This window comes from Rhincodon typus, chromosome 33, assembly GCF_021869965.1.
Source record: "Rhincodon typus isolate 14 chromosome 33, sRhiTyp1.1, whole genome shotgun sequence".
In the NCBI taxonomy this organism is placed as follows: domain Eukaryota; kingdom Metazoa; phylum Chordata; class Chondrichthyes; order Orectolobiformes; family Rhincodontidae; genus Rhincodon; species Rhincodon typus.
In genome coordinates, this window is record NC_063364.1 from 8168622 (window position 1) to 8187664 (window position 19043).

At 43.3% G+C, this 19043-nt stretch overlaps 1 protein-coding gene across 3 annotated transcripts in view; it reads left to right on the plus strand.

Moving 5' to 3' along the window:
- The window catches only part of sema4ba (sema domain, immunoglobulin domain (Ig), transmembrane domain (TM) and short cytoplasmic domain, (semaphorin) 4Ba), a 480563-nt gene that overhangs the window by 210286 nt on the left and 251234 nt on the right, over nt 1-19043 (plus strand). The window lies entirely within an intron of this gene.

Below are 19043 nucleotides of genomic sequence, written 5' to 3' on the forward strand. Positions count from 1 at the left end.
AAAGTGCGTAACCTCACACTTTCCCATCTTGTGTCCCATCTGCCACTTCTTTGGCCAGTCCCCTAGCCTGTCCCTGTTCTTCTTTAGCCTTCCTGCTTCCTTAGACTAGCTTAGTTTGCAGATGGCATAAAGAAACATAGAACATAGAACATTACAGCGCAGTACAGGCCCTTCGGCCCTCGATGTTGTGCCGACCTGTGAAACCAATCTGAAGCCCATCTAACCTACACTATTCCATTATCATCCATATGTTTATCCAATGACCATTTAAATACCCTTAAAGTTGGCGAGTCTACTTCTGTTGCAGGCAGGGCATTCCATGCCCTTACTACTCTCTGAGTAAAGAACCTATCTCTGACATCTGTCCTATATCTATCACCCCTCAATTTAAAGCTATGTCCCCTCGTGCTAGCCATCACCATCCGAGGAAAAAGGCTCTCGCTGTCCACCCTATCTAATCCTCTGATCATCTTCTATGTCTCTATTAAGTCACCTCTTAACCTTCTTCTCTCTAACGAAAACAGCCTCAAGTCCCTCAGCCTTTCCTTATAAGACCTTCCCTCCATACCAGGCAACATCCTGGTAAATCTTCTCTGCACCCTTTCCAATGCTTCCACATCCTTCCTATAATGTGGCGACCAGAACTGTACACAATACTCCAAGTGTGGCAGCACCAGAGTTTTGTACAGCTGCAACATGGCTCTGAAACTCAATCCCTCTACCAATAAAACCTAGCACACCGTACGCCTTCTTAAAAACCCTATCAACCTGGGTGGCAACTTTCAGGGATTGATGCACATGGACACCGAGATCTCTCTGCTCATCCACACTACCAAGAATCTTACCATTAGCCCAGTACTCTGTATTCCTGTTACTCCTTCCAAAGTGAATCACCTCACACTTTTCCGCATTAAACTCCATTTGCCACCTCTCAGCCCAGCTCTGCAGCTTATCTATGTCCCTCTGTAACCTGCAACATCCTTCCGCACTATCCACAACTCCACCAACTTTAGTGTCATCGGCAAATTTACTAACCCATCCTTCTACGCCCTCATCCAGGTCATTTATAAAAATGACAAACAGCAGTGGCCCCAAAACAGATCCTTGCGGTACACCACTAGTAACTGAACTCCAGGATGAACATTTCCCATCAACCACCACCCTCTGTCTGATCCAAACCGCTAAATCACCCTCAATCCCATGCCTCCATATTTTCTGCAATAGCCTACCGTGGGGAATCTTATCAAACGCTTTACTGAAATCCATACACACCACATCAACCGCTTTACCCTCATCCACCTGTTTGGTCACCTTCTCAAAGAACTCAATAAGGTTTGTGAGGCACGACTTACCCTTCACAAAACTGTGTTGACTATCCCTAATCAAATTATTCCTTTCTAAATGATTATAAATCCTATCTCTTATAATCCTTTCCAACACTTTACCCACAACCGAATTAAGGCTCACTGGTCTATAATTACCAGGGTTGTCTCTACTCTCCTTGAACAAGGGGACAACATTTGCTATTCTCCAGTCTTCTGGCACTATTCCTGTAGACAATGACGACATAAAGATCAAAGCCAAAGGCTCTGCAATCTCCTCCCTAGCTTCCCAGAGAATCCTAGGATAAATCCCATCCGGCCCAGGGGACCTATCTATTTTCACACTTTCCAGAATTGCTAATACCTCCTCCTTATGAACCTCAATCCCATCTAGTCTAATAGCCTGTATCTCAGTATTCTCCTCGACAACATTGTCTTTTTCCTGTGTGAATACTGACGAAAAATATTCATTTAGCGCCTCTCCTATCTCTTCGGACTCCACACACAGCTTCCCACTACTGTCCTTGACTGGCCCTAATCTTACTCTAGTTATTCTTTTATTCCTGACATACCTATAGAAAGCTTTACGGTTTTCCTTGATCCTACCTGCTAAAGACTTCTCATGTCCCCTCCTGGCTCTTCTTAGCTCTCTCTTTAGGTCCTTCCTGGCTAACTTGTAACTCTCAAGTGCCCTAACTGAGCCTTCACGCTTCATCTTTACATAAGCCTCCTTCTTCCTCTTGACAAGAGATTCAACTTCTTTCGTAAACCATGGTTCCCTCACTCGACCACTTCCTCCCTGCCTGACAGGTACATACTTATCAAGGACACGCAGTAGCTGTTCCTTGAACAAGCTCCACATTTCAATTGTGTCCAGACCCTGCAGTTTCCTTCTCCATCCTATGCATCCTAAATATTGCCTAATCGCCTCATAATTGCCTTTCCCCCAGCCATAACTGTTGCCCTGCGGTATATACCTATCCCTTTCCATCGCTAAAGTAAACGTAACTGAATTGTGGTCACTATCACCAAAGTGCTCACCTACCTCCAAATCTAACACCTGGCCTGGTTCATTACCCAGTACCAAATCCAATGTGGCCTCGCCTCTTGTTGGCCTATCTACATACTGTGTCAGGAAACCTTCCTGCACACATTGGACAAAATCTGACCCATCTAAAGTACTCGAACTATAGCGTTTCCAGTCAATATTTGGAAAGTTAAAGTCCCCCATAACAACTACCCTGTTACTTTCGCTCCTATGCAGAATCATCTTTGCAATCCTTTCCTCTACATCTCTGGAACTTTTCAGAGGCCTATAGAAAACTCCCAAGAGGGTGACCTCTCCTTTCCTGTTTCTAACCTCAGCCCATACTACCTCAGTAGTCGAGTCCTCATCAAACGTCTTTTCTGCCACTGTAATACTGTCCTTGACTAACAATGCCGCACCTTCCCCTCTTTTACCACCTTCCCTGATCTTACTGAAACATCTAAACCCCGGAACCTGCCACAACCATTCCTGTCCCTGCTCTATCCATGTCTCCAAAATGGCCACAACGTCGAAGTCCCAGGTACGAACCCATGCTGCAAGTTCACCCACCTTATTCCGGATGCTCCTGGCATTGAAGTAGACACACTTCAAACCACCTTGCTGCCTGCCAGACACTCCTGCGACCTTGAAACCTTATTCATGACCTCACTACTCTCAACCTCCTGTGCACTGGAGCTACAATTCAGGTTCCCATCCCCCTACTGAATTAGTTTAAACCCTCCCGAAGAGCATTAGCAAATTTCCCCCAGGATATTGGTACCCCTCTGGTTCAGGTGTAGACCATCCCGTTTGTAGAGGTCCTACCTACCGCAGAATGAGCCCCAATTATCCAGGTATCTGAATCCCTCCCTCCTGCACCATCCCTGTAGCCACGTGTTCAACTGCTCTCTCTCCCTATTCCTCGCCTCGCTAGCATGTGGCATGGGTAACAAACCAGAGATAACAACTCTGTTTGTCATAGCTCTAAGCTTCCACCCTAGCTCCTTGAATTTCTGCCTTACATCCCCATCCCTTTTCCTACCTATGTCGTTGGTGCCTATGTGGACCACGACTTGGGGCTACTCCCCCTCCCCCTTAAGGATCCCGAAAACACGATCCGAGACAATGCCCTCAGTTCCTTCATCCATATTGTTAATATATAATGTGAAGAGCTGTGGTCACAACACAGAAATCCGGTTGGAACTTCACTCGTCACTGGATGCCATCCTGAAAAAAAAAACAGATTGTATTGTAGCCAAAATTGCTGACGATTCAAAGAGGAAATAGTGAGTCTCCAGAGGGATTTAGACCAGCTAAGTGAGTGGGCATAAACACACAAGAACATGTGAATTAGGAGCAGGAGTAGGTTAAACCATCCTTGAGCCTGCTTCACTTTCAAAGAAGGTTTAGCTTCAAATCTACTTTTCTGCCTGTTTCCCATAACCTTTGACTCCCCTATCATTCCAGCATTGGCCTAACTCAGCCCTAAATGTATTCAATGACCTGGTCTCTTTAACTCTCAGGCATGCAAATTTTGAAAGATTTACAACCTTCGAAGAGGACAGATTTCCCCCCATCTTAAATGGGCGATCTCTTATTCTGAAACTAGACTCCCCCAAAATCCTGCCAACATTTACCCTGTCACATCCCCTCAGAATATTTAATGTTTCAATGCCATCACCTTTCATCCCCTGAACTCCGAGTATACGCCCATAAGATAATCCCTTCATGCTGAGAATAAGATGGGTGGGCCTTCTCTTAAATGCCTCCCATATGCGTGTCTCCCTCTTTAACTAAGGCCAAAACTATACACAGCACCAGATGTGGTCTCAGCACCATTATACGCAATTGAGGCAAGATTTCTCTCCGTTTATATTTTCCTCCTTCCAATAAAGACCGTTATTCCATTTGCTAATTATTTACTGTACTTGCGTATGGTCACTTTGGGATTCGTAAATGCATAATTCATGGAGCTAGCTGGTTATTTTAATTACCAGCTGGCTCCACTCCTCTGTGTGTTTGGTTGTGCAGGAGAGGGAAAAGCAAGGGATTCAGTGTAGACCTAGTAAGTGCAAGAAAGAACTTCTGTGCATTTGTTTGGCTGGCCAGGATGTCAGGTACACCCTTGGATATAGATCAGGGATGCCTTTGAGGAAGGTTAAGTCCTATGTTGAGGAGGTAAATCATAGAATCCCTACAGTGAAGAAGCAAGCCATTCAGCCCATTAAGTCAATACCAATCCTCTGAAGAGCATCCCACTTAAATCCATCCCCCTACCCTATCCCTGTCACCCTCCATTTCCCATGGCCAATCCACCTAACTTGCCCATTTTTGGACTGTGGGAGGAAACCGGAGCACCCAGAGGAAACCCACGCAGACATAGCGAGAATGTGCAAACTGCATACAGACAGTTGCCTGAGGGTGAAATCAAGCCTGGGTCCATGGTGCTGTGAGGCAGCAGTGCTAACCACTGAGCCACCATGCCACTCTTGTGTCATTGGTAATGTTCAAAAGGCATGAATGTACAGAGAAAGTGCCTAAACTAAGTATTAGGCTGATTGGAAATGTCCACAGATCTGTCAACATCAACTGTCAAAAATATCAGAAGTAACAGTCAGAGGACCTGTCAAAGCTGTCAAGAGGATCTGTAATAAAGACTGTCAAATGGACCCCCGTCATGCTACCAAAGCATTTAAATGCCCAGCTCTTTAAATCTCTGAAAAAAATTTCTGGAGTGTAAAAAGAAAGCATTGCTCACTATTTCGCTCTTCCTCTTGGCACATGACTGAGGGTTTTCCTCGCTGGACTAATACTACAAGACTGATTTTACAACTTCCTATTTTCACAGTAGGCTGCCTGCCTTTTCCCAGTTTGATTGACAGCTCCATATGTTTATCTAAATTTGAAATATAGCTTTAAATAAATTCTAAAGCTTCTTGTCATAAGGGATTGTGCACTTTATTGAAATGCTTGTTCTTATAAGTCATTATCTAGTTGAAGGAATGTAAATGTAAGTAAATGGGTTTTTATGAATGAAGGTTATTTTCAATGGAGTGCAGTCTGCAACAGACACCTCATACTATATTTAATAGAATATTATCTTTCTCATCTCTACATGTTTCTTGAGGTCTACCTTTTGGTTGGTAGTACGTGAGGTGGTATGGTCAGTCTAAGAGCAAAGCGTGGTGGGTGAGGAAGTCATGTGTTGGCATAAGTCGCCAGATGGACACCCTCTCAGATAGGTATGAGGAAGAGCAAGTGAGCAAGGGAGATCTCCCTGGTGTCCTGGCTATTATTGATGCATCGACCGCTTGTAGAAACCGGTTATCTGCATAGTATTTCATTGCTAGTCATAGAGTCATAGAGACAGGCCCTTCAGCTCAACTCAGCCAAGCTAATCAGGTTTCCTAAACTGAACTAGTTCCATTTGCCTGTGTTTGGCCCATATCTTTCTAAATCTTCCCAATCCATGTACCTGTTGAAATTTGTTTTAAATTTTGTAATTGTGCTCACCTCTACTGTTTCCTCTGGCAATTCAATCCATAAACACACCATCCTCTGCGAGAAAAAGTTGCCCCTCAGGTCCCTTTTAAATCTTTCCTCTCTCACCTTAAACCTATGCCCTCTAGTTTTGGACTCCTGTACCTTGGAGAAAAGACCTTGTCTATTTACCCTATCCATGCCCCTCATGACCTCTACAAGGTCACCCCTCAGTCTCCAGTATTCCAGGGAAAAATGTCCCAGCCTATCCAGCCTCTCCTTATAACTCAAACCTTCCAGCCTCGGTAACATCCTTGTAAATTATGGTTAATTGCTGTATACAAATCGGCTGCAGTTCTTCCTACATTACAACAGTGATAACACTTCACTTCAAGCATATTTTAATTGGTGTGGACTGATTGTGACTAAGAGAGCATTGGAAGCCTGTGAACTTCTAAAAGACACTTCCTTGGTGGAGCTGCTTGAATGATTTTGATATTCACAAAGCTGCAGTTTTGGCCTGGAATTTATGCTCCCCTGCTGGCTGGTTTGAAGATTGGAGGGTACAATGCACAGGAATTCTTCCCACCAACTACCCACTTGCCTTGACTCAACCCCAATTGTACCATTAGTGAGGGTGGTCCCAGTTAACCACACCCATCAGTGGGCCAATTGAGGCCCTTAAATAGCTAATTAATACCCACTTAAGGGTCTGATCGAACTTCTGTTGACATTTAAGGGGTAGCAGAAGAGGCCCACACCAATTGGTTAGGCTGTGCAGGCTGGTAGTGGTCGGAGGTAATCCCTCTTTAACTGGCCTTTTGAACCCCTTCGAGGAATGCCCAATATGTTACCCTCAGCTTCCTTCTGAGTTGTCCAACTGCTTTGACTTTTCAAATCCTGGAAGGCCCTCACCACGCCCCCATCTAAATCTCTCACCGATCCTGAAAGCACCAACTAAATTCCAATCTTTTATAGCTCGCCTCCTAATCTACTGAGTGCAGAACCAGCAGTGACCACCGTTCTCCTATTGGTTCCACTGAACATCTCTGAAGTGCGACTTGCTGTCCTTGAAAGGCAGCCATTCTTCCTTTAGCGGGGGCAACAAACATATTAGCCAGCAGGAGTTGGGGAGGAGAATAATGTTATCATGAAACCCTGTAAAACCCAACCTTGTATTAACACCTGTGGTCCTATAAACTGAATCATTAAGGTAAAATAGCCAGTGATGATTTATGCTAGGGTTGTTGGGGTGACATGGTGGCTCAGTGGTTAGCATTGCTGCCTCACAGCACCAGGGACCCGGGTTTGATTCCATCCTCAGGTAACTGCCTGTGTGGAGTTTGCACATTCTTCCCGTGTCTGCGTGGGTTTCCTCCGGGTGCTCTGGTTTCCTCCTTCAGTCCAGAGATGTGCAGGGTAGGTGGATTGGCCATTCTGAATTGCCCATAGTGTCCAGGGATGTGCAGACTAGGTGGATTAGCCATGAGAAATGCAGGGTAGGGTAGGGGTGTCAGTCTGGGTGGGATGCCCTATGAAGGGTAGTTGTGGACTCATGGGCCAAATGGCCTGCTTCCACACTGTAGGGGTTCTATGATTTGCTTGCTGATTACATATTATCCACAGTCCTCAGTAGGAAAATTGTATCTGTATAAAATACTTATAACATGAAGTAAACATTCTACAAATCTTTGGGACGTGAAAGAACAATAAATTTTCTGGTATGTTTATATATTGACCTTTGAATGTGAGAAAAATATTGTAACGTACATAATTTGCGTTTTAAGTGAACACAGTTACATTGGATTTGATGAGAGTCTTTGAACTCCCAGATATATGTGATGCCCTTCATTTTTTTTTTATATCAACATACAAAATATGATCTGGATTCATGACTAGATATCACCATTAATATTGACATCTGTAAGGCATGCTGTGCCTGTGGTTGACTCCCTGATTGTGTTTGGAAACCACAAGGTAGATGAAGACTAAAACCAGAGCCTACGAGGCCATTGTCCTTACCATGTTGCAGTACGGCCCAGTTCCAGAGTCTGGTATTATGTCATTTTCGGAGCTCCAGAACACTTCCACGTGAAAACTCAGTGGCAGGACACAAACAAAAGTAGAAATTGAGCCCCTTGAACCTGCTCCACCATTTAATATGATCATGGCTGATCTCAACTCAACCTTGTCTCCATTTTCCTGCCAGCTCTCTACAACCCTCAACCCATTATTAATTACAAATCTGCCTATCTCCTTCTTAAATTTACTCAATGTCACAGCATCTACCACACTCTGGAGTAGTGAATTCCAGGTTCATTACTCAATGAGAGAAGTAATTTCTCCTCATCTCTGTTTTATATCTGCAAACCCTTATCCTTAAACTATGACCTATCATTCTAAATTGCCCCACATGAGGAAACGTGCTTTCTGCATTTATCCCCTTTAGCATCTTATATACCTCAATTAGATCTCCTCTCATTCTTCTAAACTCAAAAGTTTATGGGCCTAAATTGCTCAATCTCTCCTCACAAGGCAAACTTTTCATCTCTGAAATCAATCTAGTGAACATCCTCTGAACTGCCTCCATTACAGGTAGATCCCTCTTCGGGTAAGAGGACCGAATTGTACACTAAAATACAACAAAGAACTGCAGATGCCAGAAATCTGAAATAAAAACAGAATCTGTGGAGAAAAAGCAGAATTAATGTTTTGAGTGCAGTGACCCTTCTTCAGAACAGTGAGTTCTGAAGAAGGATCAAGGACGAAAACATTAACTCAGTTTTCTCTCCACAGATGCTGCCAAACCTGCTGTGTTTCTCCAGCAATTTCTGCATTTGGACCAGAATTGTATGCAATACTCCAGGTGTGGTTTCACTAATGCCTTTTATAGTTGCAGCAACACTTCTTTACTTATATTTTCTATTCCTTTAGGAATAAGTGCCAAAGTTCCATCTGCCCTCCTTATTACCTGTTGTACTTGCACATGAGCTTTCTATAATTCATGCACGAGGACACCCAGATCCCTCTGCACCAAAACACTCTGAAGTTTCTCTCCATTTAGATAATAAGTTGCCTCTCTAATCCTTCCAACCAAAATGGATAACCTCATCCTTATCCCTGTTGCAATTCATGTGCCAATTTTTGGCCTATTCACCTAATCTATCCATATCCATTTGTAAATTTCTTATTTCTTGATTGGAACTTTCATTTTAGTGTCAACAACGAGGACCTCCATCATGCTGGGCTCAACATCATGAAAATGCCCCCAGAAATCTTCAGTTTTCACGAGCAGGCCCATGTCTCTCACATGGTTGATTACAGAATACCCAAGCAGATCCTCAGACGAGACATCACTCAGATCCTAACTACCTTGAAGTCATTTATTAAGTAATATAGAATCTTAGAATCCCTACAGTGTGGAAGCAGGCCATTCGCCTCATCGCGTCCACACCAACCCTCCAAAGAGCATCTCATCCAGACCCACCCCATCCTTGTAAATCTATATTTCCCATGGCTAATCCACATAACCCACACACTATGGGCAATTTACCATGGTCAGTCCACCTGCACATCTTTGGACTGTGGGAGGAAACCCATGCACACACAGGGATAATTTGCAGACTCCACACAGACAGTTACCGGAGACTGGAATTGAACCCAGATCCTTGGCACTGTGAGGCAGCTGTGCTAACCACTGAACCACCGTGCAAGAAAATAGCCTTGCAAATGTCTGTTACAACCCCCACTTTGGGACGACACTGCAGTGACCAGTCCCACGTGGAAGAGAGCATTGAAACTTGGCTTGACTTGATTCAAGGAGCATCAGCCCCAAATGTTCAACATCTACCATGCCCAGGGGTAGGGCAGGAGACTTGGCACAGCCACAGATGTTCCCCAAAATACCAATAACAACTATACGGATTGCCAAGTCTGCAGGCATTCATGCCAGTCCTGTATCAGGCTCTTCAGTCATGAGAGGATTCACAGAAGGTGGTGAAATAAGTCACAGCTTGGGAATACTCGAAACAATGAGGCATCTATGCTAAAGAAACTATCTGAAATAATGCTGATAGTACTTTTGGATTGACAATGTTAAGATTTGATGCCTCGAAGAGCAAAGTAGCTTTATTTCTGCAGTAGTTAATGCTTGTCAACAAATTAGGAATAAGGGAAAATGTTCCTTGATTCTTATTAGCAGCGGCTGCAAGTTGGTAGCTTTAACGTAATGAAATGTCCCCATGGTGTTACATTGGAGGATTGCCAGTTAAAACAAAAAGTCACTGAACCCAAAGGAGATAAGAGAGTAGGTAACAAAAAGCTGAGGTAGGCTTTAAGCAGCGCATGAAAGAAGGAAAACGAGGTGGAAACATTTAGAAAGGTGATTTTGGAGTTTAGGGCCTAGATCAGGGCTTCCCAAGCCATTTTCCATTGTGACCTCAATTTAAAGGTTGTAAACTGTTGGGACTCCTGGATGAGCGATGGCAAAGGGGCAGAAGACCTATCAGAGCAGGGAGAAGGTAGGGTTCCCCCTCAGAGCTTGTAACTCCATACTTGAGGTTCATAACCCCCTGGGTCTATACCCCCATTTTGGGAAGCCCTGTCATAGAAAGCTGAAGGCATGGCCCCCAGTGATGGAGCGAAGGATGTCAGGGATGTACAAGAGGCCAGAATGGGAGAGTTCTGAGACTGGCGGAACTCGGGACAGACAATGTCACCTTGGGGTCTGAACACAGGCATAGTTACATTTCACCTGGGGTGATTTCTGGATTTCCCTAGGTGCCCATACAGCATGACCAACTTGTAGATGTCACAACAGAGCCCAGACCAATGGTGTTCCTGAAGTGACAATGAATTTTAGCTGTTCTGATCGGTCAGAAAATGTGGCAGCAGGGAGTCAGTGGGGCCATCTTAGTTTACCCTCTGTCTGTTGCTTGTGTGTGCACACTCCACACAACTCAGAGTGTTGGAACTGAATCTGCCGTCTAAAGGTTGGAGTGTTGACTTTTTTTGCGCTGGGGGTGGTGCTTAAGGAGTACACCTCTGGGGCTGTTTGCAAATAAGTTGAAACCTTTATTATTATCTAGGATCCCTTCTGTCTTTTGTGATTCCTTCTTCTCCCTCCTCCTCCACCACCCCTCATTCACTCTCTCACCTCACTAACACACAGTCTACACTCGCAACTGTGATCCCAGTTCTAATCTGGACCAACTCGTAACAAAGTCATTGTGAAAAACTACGGGCTGAGTTTCCAAAATAAAGCAGAAACCTTTTTGAACAAATTAATGAAGGAATGCGATTTTGGACTTTTTTAGCAGGAAAAGCCTTTCCGCAGAAGATGCAAGTCCCTTTAGTGATTATGTTACAGTGTGCCGTTGGGACTGTTGCAGGAGTATGTTTGAAATTATGAATTTCGATTGTGTAGATAGCAAGAAGTTGTTTCCAATGGCAAGAGGATTCATAACCAGAGTACACAGATTGAAGATAATTAACAAAAGAATCAGGTAGAGAGATGAGGAAATTTACTTCGCGAGCTATTCTGATTGGCCATGTGCTGTCAGAGTGATGGACACTGATTGAACAGTCACTTCAAAAGTGGACAATAACTTAAAAGGAAAACATTTGCCGAAGTCTAGAGAAGGAGCAAGGAAGTGGAATGAATTGGTATTTTTTTAAAGAGACTTGAAGGAAGACTGGCCTTCCTAAAGAACCCATGAGTGGAATGGTCTCTCACAAGCTGTATCTTTCAAAGCTGCTGACCGCCATCATGAGAGCTTTACCTCTGTTTCCTTATGGTCTATAATGTCATCTTCATACCTCAGCTGAGGTATGCCTTTGATGTTAACTTTTCTTTTATAGATACTGAACTTTATTGTTCATTAAACTAAGTCTTTAGCTCTGCACAGGTGAAAGCTTTCCATTTCTTTTATTTTTGTTACGTGTCTACGTAAGTCCTTTATATTGGGATGTTTATGAGCTTTTGACATGCATTAGTACCTTTCCCAGTCATCCAAATCATCAACAGCAGTGAACTTCAAACAGAGCGAGGGCAAAGTTAAAGAACAACACCTCCATAAGAAGCTTCTCTGAGCCTGGCGAGTAGATTAAGTGGGCTAATGATCCCAAGCAGCCCACGTGATATTAGCTGAGGATCTTATCAGAAAGCCATCGCCAGAAATTGGCCATCTTTCCCTTTTATTCAAGACGTCATCTGCAGTTGTTCCATAAAGAAATCTGACTATCTCTTCCTTTTGGCCCAGACTCTAGCTCTAAGGGCGCCAGCATTTGTTATCAGTCAGGTGCATGAGCCACATCTTGATATGAGGAAGCAATGGAAGCTACAATGCCATTACGGAATGCGCAGATGGAGGTTTCTTGTCACAAGTATGATCACTTTCATGTGAAGACCTATGTTAGATAGCGACGAATTTGTTCACTTAGTGAAGGACTATTCAGGGGCTCCCGATCTGCTGAGCTTACTGCTCTCATTCAAACAATCATGGGTCAATCAGCATTTATAAAGTTTCCATTACCAAATTGCATTTTAAAAATACCTCTGTCACACCAGCACCATTATTTTCGATAGGAGAAGTGACGCTGAGCTCTGGTAAAGATTAAAATACCATCATTCCTTTCAAAGAAATTGCATTTTTATCAGTGCCTTTCCCACACCATCAAGTTGTGGCAAAGTGTTTAAGAGCTAATGAAGTATTTTGGAAGTGTAGGAAGACCACGCGTGCTGAGGTATGTTGTCGTTCTTGATATGTACTGGGCTAATAGTCCACAGGCTAATTACCTGTAATTCAGAGAACATGAGTGCACATCTGACCATGCCAGTTGAGAACCTTACTTTAAAATACTGTATATAAACTTAGTTAGTTCACTAATGAGAAGGAATCTCACCATCCTTAGCCCTATCTGGCTGATATTTGTACCCAGTTCCACATCGTGGCTCTGTGAGTGCCAGTCTGTGCAGCATTGAATCTTTTGCAGGTTTAAATTGTTTACTCATGTTAAGACCTTAAGATATAGGAGCAAAATTAGGTCATTCGGCCCATCGGGTATGCTCTGCCATTCGATCATGGCTGATATTTTTTCAACTCCCTTCTCCTGCCTTCTTCCAAAGAATCTATCTATCTTTGTCTTAAATACACTCCATGACTCGGCCCCCACAGCCTTCTGTGGCAGTGAGTTCCACAGAGTCACCACCCTCTGGCTGAAAACATTCGTCCTCATCTCAGTTCTAAAGTATCACCCCTTCACTCTGAGGCTGTGCCCTTGGATCCTGGTTTCTCTTATGAATAGAAACATCTTCTCCACATCCACTCTATCCAGTCCCCTCTGTATTCTATAAGTTTCAATCAGATCGCCCCTCATCCTTCTAAACTCCACAGAGTACAGACCTAGAGTCCTCAATCACACCTCATATGACAAGCCATTCATCCTCAGGATTATTCTTGTAACCCTCCTCTGGACCCCCTGCAGTGCCAGCATCTAACTATCCTTCCTTACATACGCAGCCCAAAACTATTCACAATATTCCAAACACAGTCTGACCAGAGCCTTATACAGTCTCAGCATACATCCCTGCTCTTGTATTCTAGCCCTCTTGAAATGAATGCTAACATTGTATTTGCCTTCCTAACTGCCAACTGAGCCTGCATGTTAACCTTAAGAGAATCCTGAAGTAGGACTCCTAAGTCCCCTTGTGTGTCAGATTTCCAAAGCCTCTCCCTGATTAGAAAATAGTCTATGCCTCTTCTTCCTACCAAAGTGCATTACCTCACACTTTCCCACCTTGTATTTTATCTGCCACTTCTTTGGCCACTCTCCTGACCTGTCCAAGTCCTTCAGCAGCATCCCCACCTCTTAATGACAATCTTAATGAAACACTTTGTTTTTATTAAATTATTAGCTCTGGTTCTTTAAAGAAGATCATTATTTTGCCCCCTTAATGTGTTGCTCCAATCCACTCTCGAGAGAGAGAGAGAGAGAGGCAGATTTATGTCTTTTTCTTATTACTTCCCATCAGCTGAAACAGTGACCTAATCAATTTGTAGGGTTCTTGAGGAACTGTGCATTCACTTATCTGCTGTGCCACCAAAAGTAGTGAATCTTTGTTTCAAAGGTCCAATACAATTCTCAACTCCCAATGCAAAGCCTAGATCAGGAAATACACCCAGACTTTACATATTTATTCATTCATAGGATGTGGGCATCACTGGCTGAGCCAGCATTTATTATCCGTCCCTTGTTGCCCCCGAGAAGGTGGTGGTGAGCTGCCTTCTTGAACTGCTGCAGTCCATGTGCTGTGGGTTGACCCACAATGCCATTAAGGAGAGAATTCCAGGATTTTGACCCAGTGACACTGAATAAACGGTGATATGTTTCCAAGATGGGATAGTGAGTGGCTTGGAGGGGAACTTGTAGATGCTGGTGTTCCCATGTATCTGCTGCCTATGTCCTCCTAGGTCAGAGGAGCCTTGGTAAGTTATTGTAATGCAGCTTACAGACAGTTCACTGCTGCCGCTGTGTGTCAGTGGTAGAAAGAATGAACACTGGAGGTGGTGAATTCGAGGCAGATTGCTTTGTCTTGGATGGCATCAAGCTTCTTGTGTGTTGTTGGAGCTGCACTCATACAGTATTACAGTAAAACCCTTGTAGATGGTGGAGTCAGGAGGTGAATTACTTGCTACAGGATTCCTAGCCTCTGACCTGCTCTTGCAGCTACAGTGCAGCAAGGTCCAATTTATTTTCTGGTCAGTTGTAACCCAAAGGCACACAAGGCTAGTCCCAGAGGTTTACCACTTCAAAAAATCATGCAACCGGTATGAATCTGGACTAATTGCCCACAAATTCTAAATACAATTACATTTCAAAATTTCACATTCGTTTTGTAAGGAGCTTCCTCTCAGTTTGTGAATGTTTGATGAGGAGGCCTATACTGTTTTAAAGTTAAAACGGATTGTTTTTTTTTAACATGAATCCTTTTAAAATTCTGATAAATCTTGTTAAAGTAAAATCTATGAATTTTTATTATGATTTATTAGACATTTTAAAAGTCATTGATATTTAAAATGTCTAATAAATCTTAATAAAAATTAATAGATTCTCAGCAAACTTATTGTGCATTAAAAAAGGTTACATTTTTAATTTTGCAAAAATACTTAAATTTTTAATTCTGTAAAATTATATTTAAATGTTTAATTTTGTGGAATTAATTTTCTCTACTAAAACTTGATTTTCCAACAGCGTTTTAATATGATTTTCCAACTGTGTTTTAATGTATTATTCATTCATGTGGGCATCATTGGCTAGGCCAGAACTTATTTGCCCAAGCATAATTGCCCTTGAGGAGATGGCGGTGAGCTGCCTTTTTGAACCACTGTTGTGTTTGGTGTGTAGATAGACCCACAGCACTTTTGGGGAAGAAGTTTCAGGATTTTGACCCCAGTGACACTGAAGGAACGACAAAATATTTCCAAGTCAAAATGGCGGCCAAGTTGCAGGGGAACTAGCAAGTGTAGGCATTAATATAGTGAACGTTTTTTCCAGTTCTTGCAGAAACAGTGACTGGACCCCACATCCACCAATAACTGATATTTCCATCCTACTACCCCAGACTGCAATCCTCGGTGGGACAGAATCCTCTTTACTGACCAACCCCCATCCCAACTTCCTACCTACACTCACCTTTACTAGCTTCATCCCCGCCTCCTTGACCTGTTCGTCTTCTCCCCCACCTATCTGCTCCACCATCCACCTTCTGTCACCACCCTCCCCTCTCTATTTATTTCAGAGCCCCCTTCTCCTACCCCATTTCTGAAGAAGGGTCTAGACCCGAAACGTCAGCTTTCCTGCTCCTCTGATGCTGCCTGGCCTGCTGTGTTCCTCCAGCTCCACATCTTGTTATCTTAGACTCCAGCTTCGGCAGTTCCTACTATCAGCTGAGTGAATCTCTTTTGTACTACCTCCAGAGCCAGTATAGTCTTCCTTTAGTATGGGGGCCAAACTATGCTCAGTCCTCCAGGTGTAGTCTCAACAACACCCTGTACAGTTATAAAAGTCTTCCCTAATTTTAGGCTCCAAACCCCTAGCAATAAAGGCCAAAATTGCAGTTGCCTTTTTAATTACTTGCTGCACCTGCTTGCTAACTGTGTTTCGTATCAACATGTTGAGTATGACTTGTGCTTTGTAATATTGTGCACATTGTGGCTTTCCCAAACAGATTCTGTGCAGAAAGGGCGATTATTTTAATATTCTACTCTAGGAACAATAGTCACTCATTTTAGAAATGGATCAGTTTAAACATTTATAACATTTAAGACATTTGGACAGGTACATGGAGAGGAAAGGTTTGGAGGGATATGGGCCAAATGCAAGCAAAGGGGAGTAGTTCAGTTTAGGAAACCTGGTCAGCGTAGATGAGTTGGGCCGAAGGGCCTATTTCCGTGCTGAATGACACTATACACGAGCACCCTGGCACTAATAGGTGGTGAGGTAGGAGTTGAATGGAAATTGGGAGTGAAAGCAATTCATCCTGCAGCTACTAACCCATAAGGAAATATTCCTGTTGCCTTCAGAGTAGGAAAAGAGACATTCGGAAATGAAATGATGGTGAAATCCTGTCGCTGGTGATGGTTTGTAATCTTCCTGACTCACTTTAAACAGAAGAGTGTGTTCTGAGAGTTACTAAAGCTGGAGCCACAGTAGATCCTCATGTGAGCTGTCTCCATAATGGTAACGTTCATAGAAACTCTGGTTTTATCAGTTAGAAGTGATTGCTTTTTCAGCCACTCTCCACTGTAGTTTTCTTATTGAAATAAATTTCTGTGGGGCAGAACTGAAACTGTAATTCCCACAAACATTCAGGTGAAAAACTCTGATGAAGATAATGGCAATTCTCAGGGATTTAAGAGAAAAAAAGACATGTTGAAGATGGATAACCCTAACTTAGTGACACGTTATAGATTTTTGGAAGAAGTTAACTACTAGTTAATGCTTTAGAGGAAAATAACGTCTTCATCTTTAATTGGAGAGCAGGATATACATTCAGGAACAATGACTTCCTGCTGCAAACACTGACTTGAACCACTGGGAACGTCCTGAGTCTGTACAATACATTGGGTGATTGTGATCATTCAGCTGGCAAATATCGTTTTTTAATACTTTCTCATTATATGAGGAGCAGCAATAAAGCAGAGATAAATAGCAGCTGAGATAACAAGGTGTAGAGCTGGATGAACACAGCAGGCCAAGCAGCATCAGAGGAGCAGGAAAGCTGACGTTTCGGGCCGAGACCCTTCTTCAGAAATGGGTCTAGGCCCGAAAGGCCTGCTGTGTTCATCCAGTTCTACACCTTGTTATCTCAGATTCTCCAGCGTCTGCAGTTTCTACTATCTCATAAATAGCAGCTGTTTCCTTCGACAGGGTGCAACGCTTGCAGTTGTTTGACTGAGTTCTGTAAAAGTCTATTGCAGGACTGTCAGAATGTCTCAGCATTGCTGAGAAATACCTCTCATCCTGGGGGCAGATTCATTCCTGATGGAAGTTGCAGTCCCTTGTGGAACAGTGCCGCTGTTATTAGATGGTTCAATTAAACTTTACATCATGGGATAGTTAACATGTGGGGAGGCAATGGTGGGTGAGTGGAGCTGAGTCCACAAAAAGATCAGCCATGTTTTTATTGAATGACAGTGCAGGCTCGACAGGCCAGGGATGGCCTACCCCTGCTCCTATTTTTTATGTAATGCAGAAACTCAGCTAATGTTCTGGGGACCCATGTTCAGATCCCGTCATGGCAGATGGTGGAATTTGAATTCAAAAAAGAATCTGAAAATAAGGGTCTAATGATAACCAGGGAACCATTATCAATTGTCGGAAAAACTGATCTGGTTCATTAATGTTCTTTAGGGGAGGAAATCTGTCATCCTTACCACCTCTGGCCTACATGTGGCTCCAGTGCCACAACAATGTGGTTGACTCTTAACAGCCCTCTGGGTAATTAGGGATCGGCAATAAATGCGGCCTAGTCAGAGATGCTTGTGTCCCGTGAGTGAATACAAAAAAAATCAAGCATGCAAGCATGATACTTTGTAACATTTGAATCACAATAGCACCTTTTGCAACCTTAGGATATCCCAGAAAGCATTGCAGCTGATAAAATACGTTTTGAATTGTAAACACTGGAAGCACCAGGGAAGAAAAGCATCCAATCAGTGCACAGGAAAAGCACACAGAACAACAATGCATTAATCCCACTAATTTGTATTTTGATCATAAATATTGGCTGATCCCTGTTCATCTTCAGGTATCGCCATGGAATCCTCTACGTCCAACCATAGATGCAGACAGTTTAATATCTCATCTGAAAGGTGGCACTTCCAGCAGTGCGGTGTTCCCTGGAGTGACAGTCTAGATTCCGTGCACTAATCACTGGAGTGAACCTTAAACTTACAGCCTCCCTGATACATTGATGAGATCTGAACAAGTGAACCTTGGCTGGGAACAACCTTTTGACACATAATGAGGCATTTACATTATGGCCTGGATTTTGACTTGACAGCCAGACACTGGGAGTTGGGAAACTTCCAGTTTCGCCAAACTGGGTCCGTAATCTCGAAAAATGAGAGGTGATCTTATTGAAACTTACAAAATGCTGGAAGGAAGAGACATGGTAGATGTGGGTAAGATGTTTCCCCTAGTTTGGGAGTTCAGAACCGGGGGTACAATTTAAAAATAAGGGGGACTCCACTTAAGTCTGAAATGAGGAGAAATTATTTTACTCAATGTTGTGAACCTTTATCACAGAAGGCTGTGGAAACTCAGTCTTTGAGTATGTTTCAGCTTGCCATTGATAGATTTCTGATTATCAATGGTCTATAGGATTATGGGAATGGGGTGAGTAAAAGGTAGCAAAGTACTCAATCAGCATTCAGTCATATGGGATGGAAGGGCAGGTTCAACAGGCTGTTCCTGTTCCTATGTTACTATGTCTCTGCCTCAGGAAAAAGTGTACCAAATAATGGGAGAGATAGTAGGAACTGCTGATGCTGGAGAATGTGAGATAACAAGGTGTAGAGCTGGATGAACACAGCAGGCCAAGCAGCATCAGAGGAGCAGGAAAGCTGACGTTTCGGGTCTGGACCCTTCTTCAGAAATGGGGTGTTCTGAAGAAGAGTCTAGACCTGAAATGTCAGCTTTCCTGCTCCTCT